The 18967-nt window shown below is 37.3% G+C and overlaps 1 protein-coding gene across 1 annotated transcript in view; it reads right to left on the reverse strand.

Moving 5' to 3' along the window:
* The window catches only part of LOC121329506 (LARGE xylosyl- and glucuronyltransferase 2), a 108450-nt gene extending 89863 nt beyond the window's left edge, over positions 1–18587 (reverse strand). Inside the window, exon 1 of the mRNA XM_041275093.1 lies at positions 18332–18587. The gene's annotated coding sequence lies outside the window, so the exon portion shown is untranslated. The remainder of the gene's footprint in view (positions 1–18331) is intronic.
* Positions 18588–18967: the final 380 nt, after the last annotated feature.

Below are 18967 nucleotides of genomic sequence, written 5' to 3' on the forward strand. Positions count from 1 at the left end.
CTACTTTCATCTCTCTAAATCCCCCCCCAGGTTCTTTTTCCTTAGGCAATATCTGCTGCTAATTAAAGCTGAAGATTGAAATTAGACAGGTTGTTACATTTTCGATAGGATAATCGGGCTATTACAAAACACAGGCACACCAGTACCCCATTTGGAGAGCCACTGAATGAAAATACAACTTGTCAGTTTGCTCATTTGTACTTATTAGCAAGTCTTGCGAAACAAAAGGCGAGTTCGGTTGTGTAATTAAACTGGACACATTCGGTAACCTGCAGAGGAATTTCAATCCTAGGCAATGGAATACACTTAAAAGTAGAGTAGCTACTACAGTATATGTCTTTACAGTATAAACAGCATTAATTAAATCTCCCATTGCGGAATGCTTTATTGAAAACGAACAAACTATTTATTTGTGGGCAGTCTCGACCGAGCCTGGTGGAAATTTGTGTAATGAGGTCAGTGTGCACTGGCAATTTCTTTAAACCCAGAGATGCTGAGCTTGTCAAAAATGTACAATCTCAAACAAACTCAGAACACAGACTCCTCCTTGCTAAGGCTTGCTCCGAGACTCAAATGTAAAATATGCTGATGTGACATTAGAATGAGTGCAGAAAGAGTAGTAAATGCTGATTAAAGGACACATTGAGGGCACTTAACAGATTCAGAGGGTAGAAAAGCTTTCCTTTAAAATATAGAGAGAACTTGCAGTTAATTTTAGCATGTTTGGCTGAACCAGGATTCTCACCTAAGTGCTGGATAATTAACTGCAACTGACAAACACAATGTCATTATGTCTCGATGGTTTTTTGTCCATTCTAAAGGAACTGAGCTTTAATGTTCAATAAATCCATAGATTGACTTCATTAGGATCTAATTTACTGTCCAGATTTACTTATTTCTCCAGCCCAGAAAAACTACCATGTGCCAGCAGTGATAGTCACACCCCTCCTCGAATATCAGCCAATAAACAGCAATGAGTACAACCTCAATCAATTAATTACTTTACTTAGAAAACTGAACAACCAGGTTGTGGTTACCCCAAGTGAAATGAACTTCTTTCACCCCCCCCCCCCAATCCCTCCCCAGTTACAGTGATAATAATAGCCACATGAAACAGTAAGAATACTATAATAATGTCCTAACAAATCAATATTCCACCACAATACCAGAGGACTGCTAGGAATGAGAGTTTGTTAAAAAAAAAAAAAGCTACCAAATGTATCAAGTAGGAAAACGAATGAAATTTCGCAATGTAGTTGGGCACCTCCAATATCTGGACACTTAACAGTTATCCAATGGAGCAATATTGCAGAATAGGACATTACAGTATATTGTACTCGGACAAAACTTAACTATCCCATAGTATGAGACAGTTGTGGTAAGAAAAGAGAAAAACAGTTTCGCTAAGTTCTTATAGATGGAAATATGAAGAAACGATCTCAGCCCCTAAGGCTGTGTGCACCATTCAAAATACTTTTTTGTTAAATCACAACCGCTACCAATCCCACCATGCCCTGCACGGAGGCCTCTTTCCAGAGAGCACAGTCACGTCTGGGAAGATTAATACAGAACCGGTGAACCATCTGCCTCCTCCTACACTGTACGAGAACAGAACACAAACTAACGCAAATTGCTGGCCACTTCATCGGAGAACGTTTTGATAAATATTTCTGAAATAAGTTAACTTTGGTTATGTCAGCTTTACTTTAGAGTAGCAAGCAGTTCTTTAACATCAGAGCTAATTGCCTACAGAAGCTGACTGTAAATTGCAAAACCATAGTGCACTGGTCAAGTACAGGTTATTTTAGTTTAAAAACAGCAGCTTAGTTTGAATGTACTGTATAACTTATTTTAAGGTCAAAAAATATCTATTCTGTAAGCCGTTCTATGTCTACTCCTAGTTTTATCACAGTTACTGCTATTCTATACAGTCGTTATATTGAATTTACTTCAGCGGCCACAAACAACCACAAATGTTCCTATGATCCATCTCGTTCAAGGACAGATATCTGTCATTAGTAGTCAGAATGGATAAGCAGCAACAAACACTGAACAGTGAATTCATGGTCCAAGATGTATACAGTAGCAAGACGTTCCTGAATCATATGAATATTTGTTTACAGACATTGACATGTACTTTATAACAGTGGCAAAAAAAAACCCCAAAAAAACAAAAAAACTGGTGTCTTGGTGAAGGACTGAATCCTTCATAATATCTCATTGTCGGGCACATGCACTTATGACAGGGATAGTGTCTGTGAATCTTACTCTGGTTCTTTACAAAATTGGTATTCTTTATTAAACTATGACAGCAATATTTTGTAGAGAAATGAAATGAGTAATACATGAAGTAGGCTATAGATTAATACGTAGAGATGGGTCTCTTCCATTTAATTGTGTGCATAATGCATTTTAAAAACTGTAATACCAGAAGTATAGATTTATTTTCCTCTCACACAATCAGTTCACTATCTGCTCACATACTCAGGAATAAACTTTATTCTGTTGAAATTGCAATTTGGATTTCCATAATTGCTTATGGTCAGCTCACTGGTATATATATATATATATATATATATATATATATATATATATATATATATATATATATATATATATATATATATATATATATAATATATAGTGCAAGAGCAGTATTCTATTATTCTATTCTGAAGACATTTCTGACAGTCCAATACAATAATTATCATCTAACTGTTTCTGATATTTGAGAGCCTGTGGCATGTCCCATGCAATATTAAAATGTCTCAAAAGCTGAATTCTTTCAAGTTCTGCTCTGCTGGACACAAGACATCATAGAATTAGTCAACCACTGTTCAGATAATATCAAATCTTATTCAACAAAATCCCAAGCCTCACCTGAGGAGGTGTCACCTGGATGTGATCAACAGCTGGGTTCAGAATTGTGTTTGATGTTGACAATTTATTTTATAACAATGTGAAAGCACACTATTGTATCAGAAATGACTGTACCTCATTCAACAATACATGGCCTGTGTGCATAATAAAAGATAAAAGAGGGATATACGTGTGTAAAATTGGTCCACTACCAACATTGTTAATTTCAAATGAAACATCCCCTTCTGACTCAGAATCAGTTATTTCCCTGCATAGGCTTCATGAGATAAAACACCCTTTCACTCATAGGCAATTCATCTGGGCCAAATTTTGCAATGAGTTATGCATAATGTATCAGATTTCCATGGTATCCAATAGGACACAGTAGATTCTGGCTCTTGTGTTTCTTGCCCAATTATTCTTATGCTTGAGAGTCTTGTGGATTCATTACATGCATTTCTGATTAAGGCCAACTGCACGCAGACAACATACTGCCCCCCGGCTGATCAAAATGAGTATACTTGCATTGCATATATTATAGGGTTATATGGTCGGTATTCGGCTTTGTAAAACTGTAAAAATAAAATAAAAATTAGGGTCAGTATGTACCCAGAGTTCCAAGAACTAGCAGCACTAATGCAACTATTAGGGTTGGTATGCAGGGTGAACAGGGGAGGAATTGCTCAAAGTTTAGAAGATGCCAAATTCTTAATAAGCTTGCCCACCAGCGATCTGCTTTATGCGAGAGAGAGAGAGAACCAACTGTACAGGACTGCTTGAACAGAAAGCCATCCAAAAAAAAAAAAAGTCCTTTCAATTAGATACAAATGCAGAATAAACAGGAGCAGAATATATTCCATAACACTGCAGAATACAGTATCAATCACCTTCAGCCATAAGCAGGCCCTGGTCTAAAATACATTCAAAGTCATCCCTGTATTTATCTTTCCTTTGAAGGAAGCTGAAAGCAAGAATTGGAAGAACTATTAAACTAAAGCACTTTGAAAAGCTGATCCAACAGAAATTAGCACTGAGAGTATTAACTGGGAAATGAATGCAGATAAATGGTTCAAAAGAACAGAGTCCCCCAAATGCTGCCTTTTTTTTTTTTTTTTTAACCAAGTCTCTGGGGAACAACGCAAATCAAACAAACGTTTCTTCTCATTCTTGCCTCGTATTTTCCAGCTTTGCCGCATGTCTTATCTTTGAGACAACATTTCATTTTCTGAAATATGCCAGTTCCACCTACTGCAGCTGTGTTGTCACTGTTCAAACAATCACAAAGAGGGGGGGGGGGGGGGGGGGGGGGGGGGTCTTTAACATGCTCCTCCAACTGGCACATACTTGGGAAATATTCCATTCATTGAGAATTAGAAGATGAAGGCACAATTAAAAGCTAGCAAGGTTCATCCAAGCGCCAACAATTGCTTGGATCCCCCCCCCCCAGCTAAATTCTTCCAATAAAGCTTGGTTTTATGTTCAATTCAATCCACTTAAACCATAAAGAGACGTTGTTATGCCATCATTTCAAAACCAACAGTCTGGAATTTATATTTTAGAGCTAGAACTGTTGCGACTGTTTGACTGCTTTCATTTAAGCCAATTTAATGAACTAACAGAGAATTCAATTGAAATTATTTGTTGCCGCTCTGAGACTGTGTGAAATATGCCACATATTAACAGAATACTGCTAATTGCAAATTGATCAATGAGGTGATGGAATCGAATTGGAATTGGGAATTTATTTTAAAAAGGAAACTGGAATTGACCCCAACCCTGTTCAAAACAAACTGCTACTAAAACTAGGTTGTCTTTCATTACTTTTGTATTTCATTTAAAAAGCAGGATGAATACTTCTTGTTTTGTTCAGTTTTTTTCTCAACATTGAAGAAGTTGTCTACTGGACACATCATGGCATGTCATCCATCAATATTAACACATTATTCTACCATTTCAAAATCCTCTAGTGCTCTTTGCTGACTCGGAACTCTATCCAACATCTGCCCACAAGCAAGTGGAAAATATTTCTATTAACACAACTGAAAAAAAGGAAAATATCAAACTTAAATCTAATTTCAGAAGGTGCATCAGATTTTTTATTTTTTTTGCCTGGTATTCTTAATTACATTTGCCTTTAGAATAAAACAAACAAATAAATATTGATAAAGACAATGAAACATATTAAAAAATACATTACACTGAAAAAAAAAATTAAACAATCAAAATAAGTCAAACATGTTTTAAACACTTCATTTGTATGAAGATTCTTTAGTGTTACTTCAATGCTTTTTTCCCCTTTCATAGCTCAGTTTTCCTTTCCTGATCTACTAGTAAGCACATCAGTCAAATGATGCAGTGGAGTACATTTCCATAGCTTTCCACAGCCTCTATTCCTTGTTATCGGATAAGATGGACTCATCCCAGTTTTCAGCCAGACAGCAAAATAGTTCTGAACATTAACCTCTGGAACTTGGGTTCCAATTCAGCTCGAGTTAACTGACAACAGCACAGATTGTATACAAGTCCCCTTGGTAAATGGGAGTGTTCAAAGCTGTTCTGAGTCGGCGGTAATCTAGAAGTCTCATTGCTTAAGCTTCAACAATGAGAACCCAGCAAGGCAATGTCCAGGAGCAGGTACACAGGTCTAGGTATATTCTTTCGTTTTCCTGCAGTTTTGTCACAGATCTCTTGATCAATGTTCCTGTGGAAAAAAAAAAAACCCTGATAAACAGGAGAGTATGTTATAGAGATGAAAGCTGGTGTAAACATCACTTAATTTAGAAATGCATCATATTGGACGCCACAGAGATCAGCCCAGCGGGTCTGCAGTGATGGACGGACGGACGGGGGGTTTGGGGCGGGGTTGAGAGACATTTTCATCAGTTTGTTTAAACAAGAACTCCTCAAAAACAAACAGGCTGCCAAAAGAATGAATCACCCTCAGTGCTTAAATTCAGCAGTGTCTTCTACACTCAACAGATAGGTGCACAGGGTGAGCTTGATCCCACAGATCTGCTTTACGCTCAACAGCCAAAGTTGAAACGCAAAGATCAAATTTAATTCACTTGTGTATACTTGGTATCATTCAAGTAAAGCATATTAAATTGGTTCACACTAGCTTGCAAAGTCGTTTGGTGAAAGCCAACAATAGGTCTTTATTTCGCAGACACCTGATAAAATAACGTACCTGCCTGATTATGAAGGCTATGATGAAGTACCCTCTAGCTGGAAATAGAGAGGTTAGATTTCTCCTTCATGCAGATGAGGCCCATGATAATTTGAACGTTTTCATTAAAATCTGATCCTCTGCCGTGTTGAATCACTAAAGTAAAATAACCATAGGTCTTGTCACCGGGTTTAGCATCATATGCTCACGTACTCCATGCTTTGTGCATGTGTTTGGTGGAACTATTGCTTCACTAATGGTACCAGTTTGAGATGAAGAACCTCAGTGTTGTAGATTGAATGCTGTTCCTCTGCCAAAAACATTACATCAGTTTTGAAATGCGCACACACACTTCAAATCACAGCAGTACACTTTACCATTGCTCCTAAAGTTGATAGGATAGAAAAATTCTGCTCCAATAATTCTCCATTCTTGCGAATGTTATGTAAAGATTACATTTGGAAGTTTGAATTGTTAAGAGTTTGGGTTGACAAGTACCCACTGTGACATGCTATGACGAGGTACCAACTTAAGGTAGTTTTGACAATATGTGCAGCACACCTTTATGTGCCAAAGTAATTAAAGAATGCAGCACCAATGGCTCATCAAATACTTATTTTATAGGATGTCTTGGGGGGATGTTTTATACAGCTGCCTTTCGTTAGTGACCTGGGGTCAAGGCAATGGACTGTCCATGGAACACAACTGTTGAACCAAAAAGGCAATACTTAACAAACAATTTCAAAAACACCAATGAAACTAGTTATTTTGTGAATTACACTTTGAGAGATGATCAGCTCTATTTGCCCTCCTCAGACAGTAATGCATCATAATCCTTGTTCAACTAACAAAGTAGTACTGAACTAACAAATTGTGTTAGTCTACCATTATCAGTACATCCAGAAAACACATTATCATAACAGTGACTCAATTTAGACAACATTATGTCAGTTGACCCCTCAGCTCAGCATGAAAAGCTAGTGCTGTACAAGTTGTAGTTTACAGCCTTTGTTAAACGTTTTTTTTTTTGCTTTGTTGTTGTTATAATCCAACCCCCTTTGCAGAGTTCAATAGTACATTTTATAATGGGTTTTAACTTAAATAATGGCTCATATATCACATGCTCAATTGACACGCTACTTGTTGATTCACCATTGATAACGTTAAAGAAGACATTTATTCAGCACTGGGACTAGATTATCATGCCCACTTCAAACTCTGACAAGTCTTTGCTGCCTATGCAATGTCTTGGACTACTTCCAAATTAAATGAGGAGTCATGTGCATGAAGGCCATTCCCAGCTTTCAGAGCCAGAAAAAAAATGAGGGAAGAAAAATAAATCAATAATGCAAACTGCCCAACTGACAAGCACGGCTGTCTTCTCACTCTACCTTTTTTTCACTGAATCAAGATCTAGTGTACTGTAGATAGCATACCAATGCAATGCAAGAATACAGCCACACCTCGGGGTTCTGCCATTCAATGTGATAAACAAAATCTCAACAAGGTTTATATGGAAAAAAGCAAAAACTAAAAATATCTATTTACATAGAGAAGTGCACTTTTCAAAATAAGACATCCAGGTTATAACACCTTAACAACAGTACCTAAACCTGCATTTATTTATTGTATTTGTCAAACTATAAAATGGCAACCTGCAAAAGAAACTGCTTTATGCGACAGTGTCAGAAACACATTTCTGATACACTGAAGAGATAAGCAACACAGACAGTGCTTCTTCTGAAAATAAATAAATTAAATGTTATTTTCCATGCTATTTCCCCAAATATTACACTGTATATAATTTTATTACAGTATTAATGCATTCAATGTTTTTTGCTCATAGATAACACACCAAAAAATAAAAAATACCACATTAAATATGGGTTTATGAAAATGAAATACAGCATGGTAGAAAAATCATAGATAAAAACCATCAGCTGGCTTCACCCTAGAATTGAATGCTGCAAACCTTCATCGGGCATCTCAAAGAGTTGCCTCTGTACCCATCAATCAGCCCACATGCCCTAGGCTTACTGCTGATCATTCTTATTATACTGTTAACTGAAGGACTCCAGCTCCTTCAGACTGATGGGATATACATGGGGAGAGCCAGAAAGAAGATTCACAGTCCATTACAGCTCCAATACTCTCATATTTATGGCCTTTAAAATATTGTTGATTCATGACAACATGAACCCGAGGAGAAAATGATCCAATTATACTGTCATTTTTCACTGATTTGCAATTCTCTCTCCTTTATGGTACTCTTTTTTTTTTGCAGGCATCAGTCTAGCAAGAATTTCCTTTTTGTTTTGCGTTTAAACCAAGGGCCACCGTCGACTAACCATCTTGAACGATTATACAAGACGGTGCTGTAGTCGTATGTGGGTGCGAATCGCTTCAAGGGATCTGGGAGACTGGAAGAAAGGCTACCTGTACTGTGAAGTGGCGACGGTGGCTCCAGGCCAATACTCAAATTATAGTCTTGGCATTTAAAAGGAGAGCACATCTACTGACTAACTGTATCACTAGTATCAGTATGCCATCTCACACACTCCAGAGCCACAATGATCATGAAATGACATCCAAGCTACTGAAAGAGTTTTCATTTTCTTAGTAAGTAAAAACAAAAGCAAAACACAGCAGGGCTTGGTATTATTACACTGCTCTCCAGATATTTCCCTTCAACAAAGGAACAGTCAATAATCGGTTTTTGTAACTTGGCATGAAGCAGACTACAGCATTATCATCACCAGCACAAAAGCATGCAAGTTGCCATCTCAGCTTTTATGACATTCAAGACCACAAAGTAAAAATGATTCTCTCCTTCAAATGGGTTATAAAACTAACAGACCTTTACAAACTGCAGATCTAAGTGTTTGTTGACAAGAGGATAAGGTACTAAACAACTTAATATTTAATATTTGGTTGTTCATGTTTAAAAATACAGTCTAAATTTAGGTGCTATTCTGGGAAAAATAACCCAGACAACTCTAACCATGTCTGTGTCCAAGAGGGAGGCTGGTGTAACATTAAAACTGTGCTCCTTACTAAGTCTACAGCCGCAAACCATCTCTTTTTTAAATGTACAAAAACTCAAACGAACAGAGGCAAACAGCTGTTTGTCTACTGAATAAGAAAAAATCTGTTTTTACCAATCACCTGAGCTTATTTAAAAAAAAAAAAAAAAAAAAACCCTCTTTAAAAAGGCTTATAGTCTTCAATTTTCCAAAGGGACCAGTTGTCTTTTTAAATGAAATCCTGCATGTTATTACTTTTTCCGCTCTCCTCAATAAATTCATGAATGTGAATTTAAAAACCGTTAATACTTTAATCTCCTACTTTGTGGGCAAAAAGTAATTGAACACAAAGATTCCCTGTGCCTTGTTGCTGAAAATTAAAATAATCTCTTCCTGCATTCTCGTTTCAGAGGGAGGAGGGATGTTAATAAAAGCACACCAGGAGGGTGGCATTCCTGCGAGGGAAAGGACGTGACAAGAGCCAGAAAACGTGATCAAAGACAATGGAGAAAAATAAATCAAGCACTATAATTTGCACACATTTAAACCCAGGTTCCGATCAGACAGAATAATTAGAGTTTGTTTATGTGGCATCCTCCCATCAAAGGCGTCACCTGGGTATGTCGCTAGAAAATGCTCCAAGTATCAGGAACACAGAACCAGGGGGTCAAAACTATAGGTTGCAATAAACCACCTAATAATCCAATGCTACCATTACTGGAACACTGCAGGCTTCTGAAACCAAGCTGAAGACACACAACAGTCTGCAAGCTCAGCCGAGTTCCCTACAGCCTGATCCCATGGGTGCTATAGATGAAATGCAGTGGCATTTGTACTACAGATATCGCAGAATGCATTGTCACCTGTGTCATAGCTACCATAGCAAATGCCAGTAACGACTACAGTCTTCCCAAGGCAGGTTTGATGGTTTAGATAAATGACATGCAGGAAAAAAAAAAAAAGTTTTCACAACAAGCACTTCCCTGCCACACAGCCGATTGGATGATAATAATGACACGACACATCCAAGGAGAGAATGATCACAGGGTTGCTACTCAATTGAAAGCGTAATTGAAAAGTTACTTTCTTGAAAGATCAGAGTATGCAACAGTTGCACATAAATAATGAAGTGTAAGTCTAGCGGTATTGACCAAGGGTAGAAAAAGGTTGTACTCATTGATCCGAGCGTGCAGAGGCTGAAACAGTTAATGAGGCTCATTTCCTTTGTTTGATGCATGCTGCACACATCTATTGATTCACAGCACACTATAGACATAGACATTTAACCTGGTTACCAGATGGGTCACTTTAGTTACACTGCATTTTCAAAAACAAAAATATATTGCAAAGCTTCATTCCTACAGTTATTTATTTTATTTTTTTAAATGTAGCGGTTGCCAATTATTTTTATTGTTTGTCTCCCCCATTTAGTAATGTCCATTTATTTTTGGCTCTGCCCACCGCAATCACCCCTGCACTGACTCGGGAGGGGTGAAGACGAACACATGATGTCCTCCGAAGCATGTGCCGTCAGCCAACCGTTCCTTACACACTGCAGACTCACCACGCAGCCACCCAGAGCTACATCGTCGGAGAATAACACAGCCCTGGGCAGCTTACAGACAAGCCCGTAGGCGCAGGGGTCGCTGGTGCATGGTGAGCAGAGGACACCCTGGCCGACCTAGCGCTGAATTCAGCACCACCCCCTGGGAGATCCCGTCTTGGTCAGCAAAGGAATAGCCTGGACTAGAACCAGCGATGTCCAGACTATAGGGCACATCCTGCACTCCACGCAGAGCACCTTTATTGGATGAGCCACTCTGAAGCCCCCCACCTGCAGTTATTTTGAACGTAGATATAGTGGGATTGTTTTTCAGTAATGTCTCTGTGGTCATTACTGTGCTAAATATGATATGAAAGCAAGCTTTTGTAGACAATACTCTGAAGAAATTAACACTTTATTTAGCCAAAAGGGAAAAGAAACAGGAACCAGCACCTAGAACAAAGCTGCGATTAAACTTGCGTGAAGTAACTACACTAAATTAATTTTGCCTGGACCAAAATTTATAGCCTTGCAGAATAAAAAACAATCAAGTGCTTTTCAACAGAAGCATCTAGTAATTTCAGTTGTGCTGCAACAGCTGGCTGTCCAGCTGCCAACCGCAAATTTTATTTTATTTATGTCGCCTTCCAGCTTTCAGTTGTAAATACTAGGTTTGCACAAATCTTCTTGGGCTGGAGATCGATACTGTGCAAACAATGCAATGCTCACAAGGACAGTGAACAGTCATCTACCAGATATAAAATAACTAAACTGTGCAGAAACAGTTTGGCAATAAGCTTTGTAAACAGTGATGGGGCATTGTATTGCATCTAAAAAAAGTGAATTGACTGGTAGTGCCTGCTATAAGAAGTACTCAGCTGGACTTGTGTTGAAACATTCTGATAACAGCTCAAAATAACAGCACTGACACTGTGTGCCCTTTGCTGTTCATATCGCTATTTAAATCAACATCCAGTTCATCCCAGAGAAATCTGAATGGGTCTAAGAATAGAAGTCACCTTCAGTTCTTCTCAAGTCACAGAAGCATTTCCCTTAGACTTATACTCAGCTTGACACCACGCAAAGTGCATTTCCCTGCACTAGGAAAAAACAGGAAAGAAAAGCCAAGTAATGAGGTAGATATGAAATATTTTAGAGTTTTAATAACCAGTTAGACAGTGCTCAATTATTTAAAGCAGTGCATATACAACTAAGGGCAATGTCAGTCAGAACATACCCAAAGGCACCAGTGGTGTCAAATGCTATTGCTTGTACTGTGGCAGAAACCTGCTGTTACGGAATCACATCACTTGTTTTTTTGCAGATTAATTCCCTAGTAGGGTTCCTTACGGTTTCTCTGAAGATGATAATAATAATAATAAGTTCTCAGTACTGTCCACCGAGGGAATCCATTGTGACTCATTTCCATATCCAGTAATGCTGCTTAATATATCACCAGGTCAGAGGTCTGCAGCCGAACTTTACTCATCAAGCATTAAGTTTACCAGTAAATGCATCGACTTACATTACACATTTACTGGCATGTCAATGTTTTATGAATACAGGCCCCTGTAATAAAACAGCATAGTAGTTTTGCCACTGGATAGTCTCAGGTTCCAATATTTAAATATATTTTGTAGGTGCCTCCAGTCCAGGTCTCTGCTGCAACTATATTCCATATTGTTATAAACAGTATTCCAAGATTCTGACTGGGCACCCTTATGCATGTTGTTTATCGTTGGATGCAAAACAGTACTTGGGTTGACATTAAACGAAGAACGGTATAACGAGTGAATTTAGTTAGTGAATGGTAGTAAACTGAAGGGCCTACAGGCTTAAACTTTATTCTGATTCACAAAGGGTTTAATATAAGTGTGCCACAGTATTTAAAAGAATGTTTGGAAACCCAAGATTCTGTGAATACCAAATTGAATATACTGCAATTATGGATAAAGCAGACTTTACATAAAATGTGAGTTTTGAGAATAAGGCTCTTCACGTGAGTCTTGAATTAACTCCATTTTTTTTTTTTTTTTTTTTAGAGAAAATTCCATTTGCAGGTAAATTATCAAAACTGAGAGGCAAACACTTTCATAGTGCTTAAAAGGCCATGAATAGCAGCACTTGGTTTTATATATATATATATATAGCATGTTTTTCTGTACAAAAAAAATAGTAGTTAATTGAAGACTGGAATAAACGCTTTGACAATATAGCTCTTAAGAGTCGAAAAAGAAAGTGAAGTGTAATGTTACTGTTCTCTATACTAGTCCTTTTAGTTTCTTTAGGAGGCACACAACAGGTCCCACAGGGATTTTGTAGTTGCAGTACAATACCTTTCAGGACAGTGAAATCAATGTGACCTCCATGTGCAAATGCCTCCCCATCCATAACACTGCAAAATGCCGAACTTAAAAAAAGGTCACAGAAATAACAAATGGCAGTGTCAGGTGCAACGGAAAAATAGGACTCTTGATGTAACAGACTTAAACAGAAACTGCATAGCTTCGTCCCCTGACAAAAGATATAAGCTTGATCTAAAAGTGAATCAGAAAAGGCACAGGGTTTAAAGCACATGGGACCACAGCAGCAGAGTCTAAGCTTACTTGTTTGTAGGTAGAAAAATAAATAAATAAATAAATAAATAAATTACCTCCACCAATCAGAAAATCAATCATTCTTGATGTAAGACCCCCTGTGGCTTGCCTAAGGGTGATAGTGTCATAAAAATGCTGGGTCCAATCTGTATCACAAACCTTCAGTCTCAGATCAGACCTTAATGCTTCAAAATCAAAGCCACAGTTGATAAAGTGCCCCGTCACACTGCATAAGGGTTTTTTATTTATTTTTTTATTTTATTTTTTTTTATGTAGCTCAAATTCAAAACAATTAGATTTTCCTTTAACTTTCAGTCAAACCATCTCATTTATTTGAGAATTTTGCAGGTGGGAGTTTTATATTTAGAAACTAGACAATACAGACATGGTGAAAGGTATGCATTGCAGAAGCATGTTACAGCTCTTTCAGGTCCAGTAATGCAATTAGAAACAGTCGCTTGCTTTGCAGCAAATAATAAGCAAGCACATAATGACATTTATCCTTTGCCACTGTGATGCAATTCATGTATTTGAAAATCTCTGAAAGAAGGTGAGGGGTAAATCATTATTTATTTATTTTCAGGGAGGATTAGCATTTTGAACCCGGAGTCATGTTAATGTAAAATATGAATTTCACAGGTCACTTAGACCTGGCTGGTGCTGTCCCTGAACAGAACATCATTATGCTAATCCAGGTATGGTGCATCTCTCTCCTGTCAGAGAATTAAAAGAGTCTCTGCTGTACATCATCTCAACAATATAGCAGTGCTTTGACAATGCGAGTTTGTATCCAGATAATGCGAGACAAGCATACATGTCAGCTCTCCCAATTTCATCAGAACAATAGCCACTCTCTTGTGATTCCCCAGTAGCGAGACAGAGACATCTGCTCCAGCTATTATAGGATCTCTCTGCTACTATTACTGTAGCACAACTTTCCATAACTACAATGCACCACCTTTACTTCCCGGCATCTTTTCAGCTTCTACGATGTATTTTTTTTAATTTTTATTTTTTAAGTCATGTTATTTCCCAGTACTGAAGCACAAATTCAATAGACTATCAATCGTACATTACTAATACATCTCATCCTTTGGCTTTTACATAGATCCAGATCAGTTACAATATACTGAAATACTTTCCTTTTTTTTGTGCTTCAGTTATGATTGGTCTATTATACCATAAGGGCTATTGGCACACAGCAGCCCTTGTGATACACTTGAGTTTAGGGATGAATAATATTACTGAAGGGTTATGCTTGTTTTAAATCATTTTTGACATGTTATAAGACTGGCAGAAAATGTATTATTGATATATTTAACAATCACTTATAACTGATAACTAAGTCTTACTGAGATTGGGATAAAGCAATATAAATAGAGCTCACTTTCTTTGGAATAAAACATGTTCTTTGTTTTATTGTCTTGAACCCAAATAACTACAAATAGATACATTTTCATTCATGGGCACAATGGTGCACTGCTGTAGGTTGTGGGCTTGGTTTACTCCTAATGTTTCTTTCTGTTTTGAAATGGCTACATTGTGTTACTATAGTTTGCTTATTTTAAATACTGTTTGGAAACTGGAGGAAGACAATGAAAGGCTTTGAGCAATAGTGCTGAAACTAAAACCCAGACACCCCTAGAACAAGAGAGATGAATGCATAGCTGTGCTGGATTAGAAAATACCAGCTTTTTTTTTTTTCATTAAATATCCAACATTTAGAGAAAAAGGAATTTTGAGCACCATTTTCATGCCTTTAAATTACTTCCCTGTAACTGCAGCCGTCTCCAGTTATTCAGCACTGCATCTGTTTATCTAATCACCCTCAACCTAGCTATTTAATTCAGCTACTGTCAGCCCGCCCAGGCACTATGAGCAGTTTTCACAGTGAAGATACCAAAAGATTTGCTAATGCTTTTCTAGGAGGTTCTTGTCATTCTTGTGCAGTGTATATTGTAGATATATATATATATATATAGGTATATATATTATTATATATATATATAGTATATATATATTATAGACTACTTATCTTTATATATATATATTCATATATATATATTATATATTATATATAATACACAACTTGACTGAAGAGAAACTGACCAAGCTGGTTCGTACTGTAGACTTTATGGAATGGATGATCTTCTGGGACACCAAAGTTTTAAAGAGATCCAAGATTATTAGCGTAGTGAGCTTCAGGTGTTACTTTTGTGATAAGGAATTTTGGTACCTGGGGAAACCAGAATGTCCAAGCTTTGAATTGCAAAAGTATTTGTTCAGAAAGGGCTTGCAGTAGGCGAGTGGTTTTGCAAAGGCTTGCAGGAGTCCAATCAACTGAGCTAAACCTGAGGTTTTCAAGCCAGTGCATTAGGTAGCCATAAAGCATGGCCTCCAACACTAACTGGCCCTATTCTATTTTTATATGACTGGCCACTGAATTCACCATACAGTGAAGCAGTGGTAGGACTCAGAAAGCAAGCACAAACCATGACAACAGTAATGTAATGGGCTGAAGGAAGCTGCATAGCCATTACCTACATGACTGAAAGGCAGAGAGTGGCTGTAGGGGAAAGGGGTTACCGATGGGTCTGGTGGTCGCATTTCAGAAACACAGATTTAAAACAGTGGCAGATCATTCAAGTAGGACCTTTGAGTTGTGCATATTTTTTACAAAATTACTTACATGCGCACTTTCATATTCTTGACCTTGGCACAGAAAGGGTCTTCTGCTAACAATCCACACAGTGATAACATTTCAATCCACTGCTCTAAAATAATAACACTTGATCTCCCCCTGTTGAAGCTATCGTTTGCCTACTTGAGTAGTCAGATTGCCTCTACCCTTCTGTGCATTGTAAAAGTAAGTGGCTAAATCACTGGTAGCTTGAATCACTAGAGTAATGCTGTAGAGAAACGATTCACCACGTGAGCACCGAACTAGAGCAACAAGACTCTAGCACTACCAGAAAGGATGATAGGGGGCGCTGCATCTTTTGTTTTTAATTCCTGCTGCAGTAACTGAAGCATGAACAGGGGCTGCCATCTCTAACATGCCATATTGCTTATTGTATTACATTTTCCATACAGTACAATAGACACCGCTGTGAGATGGCAAATGCCTTTTAATAAAAATCCACGCCGTCTAACTCCTCTACCCCACAGTCCCCCATGATTTCACACATTAATGTCGGCCCACGTATTCCATACTATTAAAATCAAACCTCTTATATAAAATATTGTTGTTTTGCTTTCTTCATATCCTTTAGCTGTCTTCCCCACAGCATAAAACAGAAGCTTGAGGGCAACATCAAAGGAAGATCATACATGCAACAAGCTGATAATGCATTTTCATCTTTGGGCCATATACAACCCAGTGTTCTTTGCCCCAAATATACATTCCCCCAGAGGTTGGAAACTTGGCTTAACATATCTGCGTTATAAAGGTCAAACCGAGGATGACGTTGGGTGGCAGTGTTGAGAATGAGGCTACAATTATTTCCACATGTAGTGGGGGGTAGTTTACACAGTAATAATACTTTGCTGGCAAATCACTAACCAGCCCCAGTAGCCTAACTAGTAGCTCTTTTATAAAGAGCTGTTAATCTGGTTTATGCGCATCTCTTCTGAAACTGCAGCCACACTGTACTGTAATGCCTGCAACCACCATTGCTTTACCCATCCAGCCCAAAATTAGTTTTATGCAACTGAGACTATTATTATTATTATTTTTATTAATTGCAATTCACACAATCTAATATATAAGATTTAGAAAGTTTATTTTATTATTTTTAGAACAATGCAAGGTATAACTTTAAAAGAAATATAAAATACAACAGTTTTAAAATCCAGAACAAAAATATTACGGTAATGCTAAACAGACAAACCTGAGCAGTTAAAATTACATAAACGAAACTTATTGGCGATGTATGGATTTGTAATTGTTTTTGGAGATTCTTTTATTAACCAACAGGTCGGATACGAAAATTTCCCCACGAATCCTAGTCATATACTCGGATATAACACCATTTCTCACGCTTTCCGTTGTGCGGCAAATAGTTTATTAAAGTGCTTTGCTTTTACTAAATTGATTATCCGTATTTGTAATCACGAGGGACTTGTTTATTTAATACAGGGTCGAAGTGCATTTTGGCAATTATAATGTGTTCCTCTGGGGTTCGGAGTAATGTCACGTTTTCTCTACCAATAAATTAAATGAAACGACTGCATGCTCTCCTAACACACAAGAAGCCGCTTTCGGGCAGAAGGACTTATGAAATAGAAGATTGGTTGTCGAAGTTGTGTTAATATAATGAATTAGAACGGCAAGCTGCTTATATATATATATTCGACCTATATATATATATTATATGGGTATATATATATATATATATATATCTCTATATATATATATATATATATATATATATATATATAGAGAGAGAGAGAGAGAGAGAGAGAGCACAGAATTGTATGCAAAAATAAAGAACAGAGTTTGCTGAACCAGTGCGCTGTATAATGTTCTTTAACAAAAATTCAACAAAAAAAACGAAAAACCGCAACTAAGAGCTGCTCCCTCTATTTTTTGGAATTGGTACCGTGTTCAATGACCCGTTTACTTTTTAAGCCTGCAATCGGTACGTTTATGTGGGACTTCAGAAATTCAGTATGTATAAAACATCAATATATGCATACCTTCAGTATTCCTTTGCAGCAGAGCACAACTGAAACTGTTATTAAACTACCTTGATAACTTCAATATTATTTAGTTTAAACTAGACTACTATTTTATATTCAACATTACTGCACGCAGTAATCTCTGCTAAAATAAACAATATATGAATAGATCAGGGTTTAAAATATAAACATCATTAATACATTAAAAAAAAAAAAAAAGTTAACTAAAAAAACAATAGCAGTCTTATTCTCCTCCGTGCCATGCAAAAGCCTTTTCCTAACTTCAGCTTATGAACTTTTAAATGATATAAAACACAAACTAATACAAAAATAACCACTTGCATTTACTGCTGTCCAATAAAAATGTTACTGAATCATAGCAGCACAATCAGATAGCCAGTCAATGCTAAACTAAAATATACAAGTTTGTGATTTTTTCTAGACTGATTAATATGCCACGTACCTTAAATCCTCTGCAGATAACTTAAAGATCTGTAAAATTCCAGTGGACCCCAGTTTAAATTCCCAGTTTCAAAAAACCTCGTTTCTTCACAAGCAGCTTCAACATTCTACCCCGTCTGTTCTGCATTTGATTCACCTAACCTGTTTTATCCTGCGTCCATCGATTGCACCGGTTATCGATACACTGTGTGGACAAACAGCAGCTGCTGCGGGCTGTTTCACGAAGCTAATGGCCACCTAGACATCGGTATATACAGACCTTCATCAGAAATCCAAAAAAAAAAAAAAGGAAACCTGTAAATTAAATGAAACAGCGTGACACGCCCACAAACACACAGGTGATGTCAAATCATGACGGTATATTCAACTAAGGACGTTTTGCAAACATTGCCCAATGTCAAGTAATGGATAAGCATGCAATTATAAAGATGAATTCCATTTTACCGTGCTGCATTGCTTACGATATTATAGCAACCGGTCATTCTGTTCTTGCATATGTCTTTATTGAATATCAATATTTAGTCTGAACTGCTTTTTTTGTTTCGGGTTCACTCTTAATGCTCCAGTTAGTTGCTGCACCATGCGGCAGATATCAGAAGTGTTTTTTTTGTTTTTTTTTCTTTTCTTTCTTTTTTTT

Source organism: Polyodon spathula, chromosome 17 (assembly GCF_017654505.1).
Source record: "Polyodon spathula isolate WHYD16114869_AA chromosome 17, ASM1765450v1, whole genome shotgun sequence".
In the NCBI taxonomy this organism is placed as follows: domain Eukaryota; kingdom Metazoa; phylum Chordata; class Actinopteri; order Acipenseriformes; family Polyodontidae; genus Polyodon; species Polyodon spathula.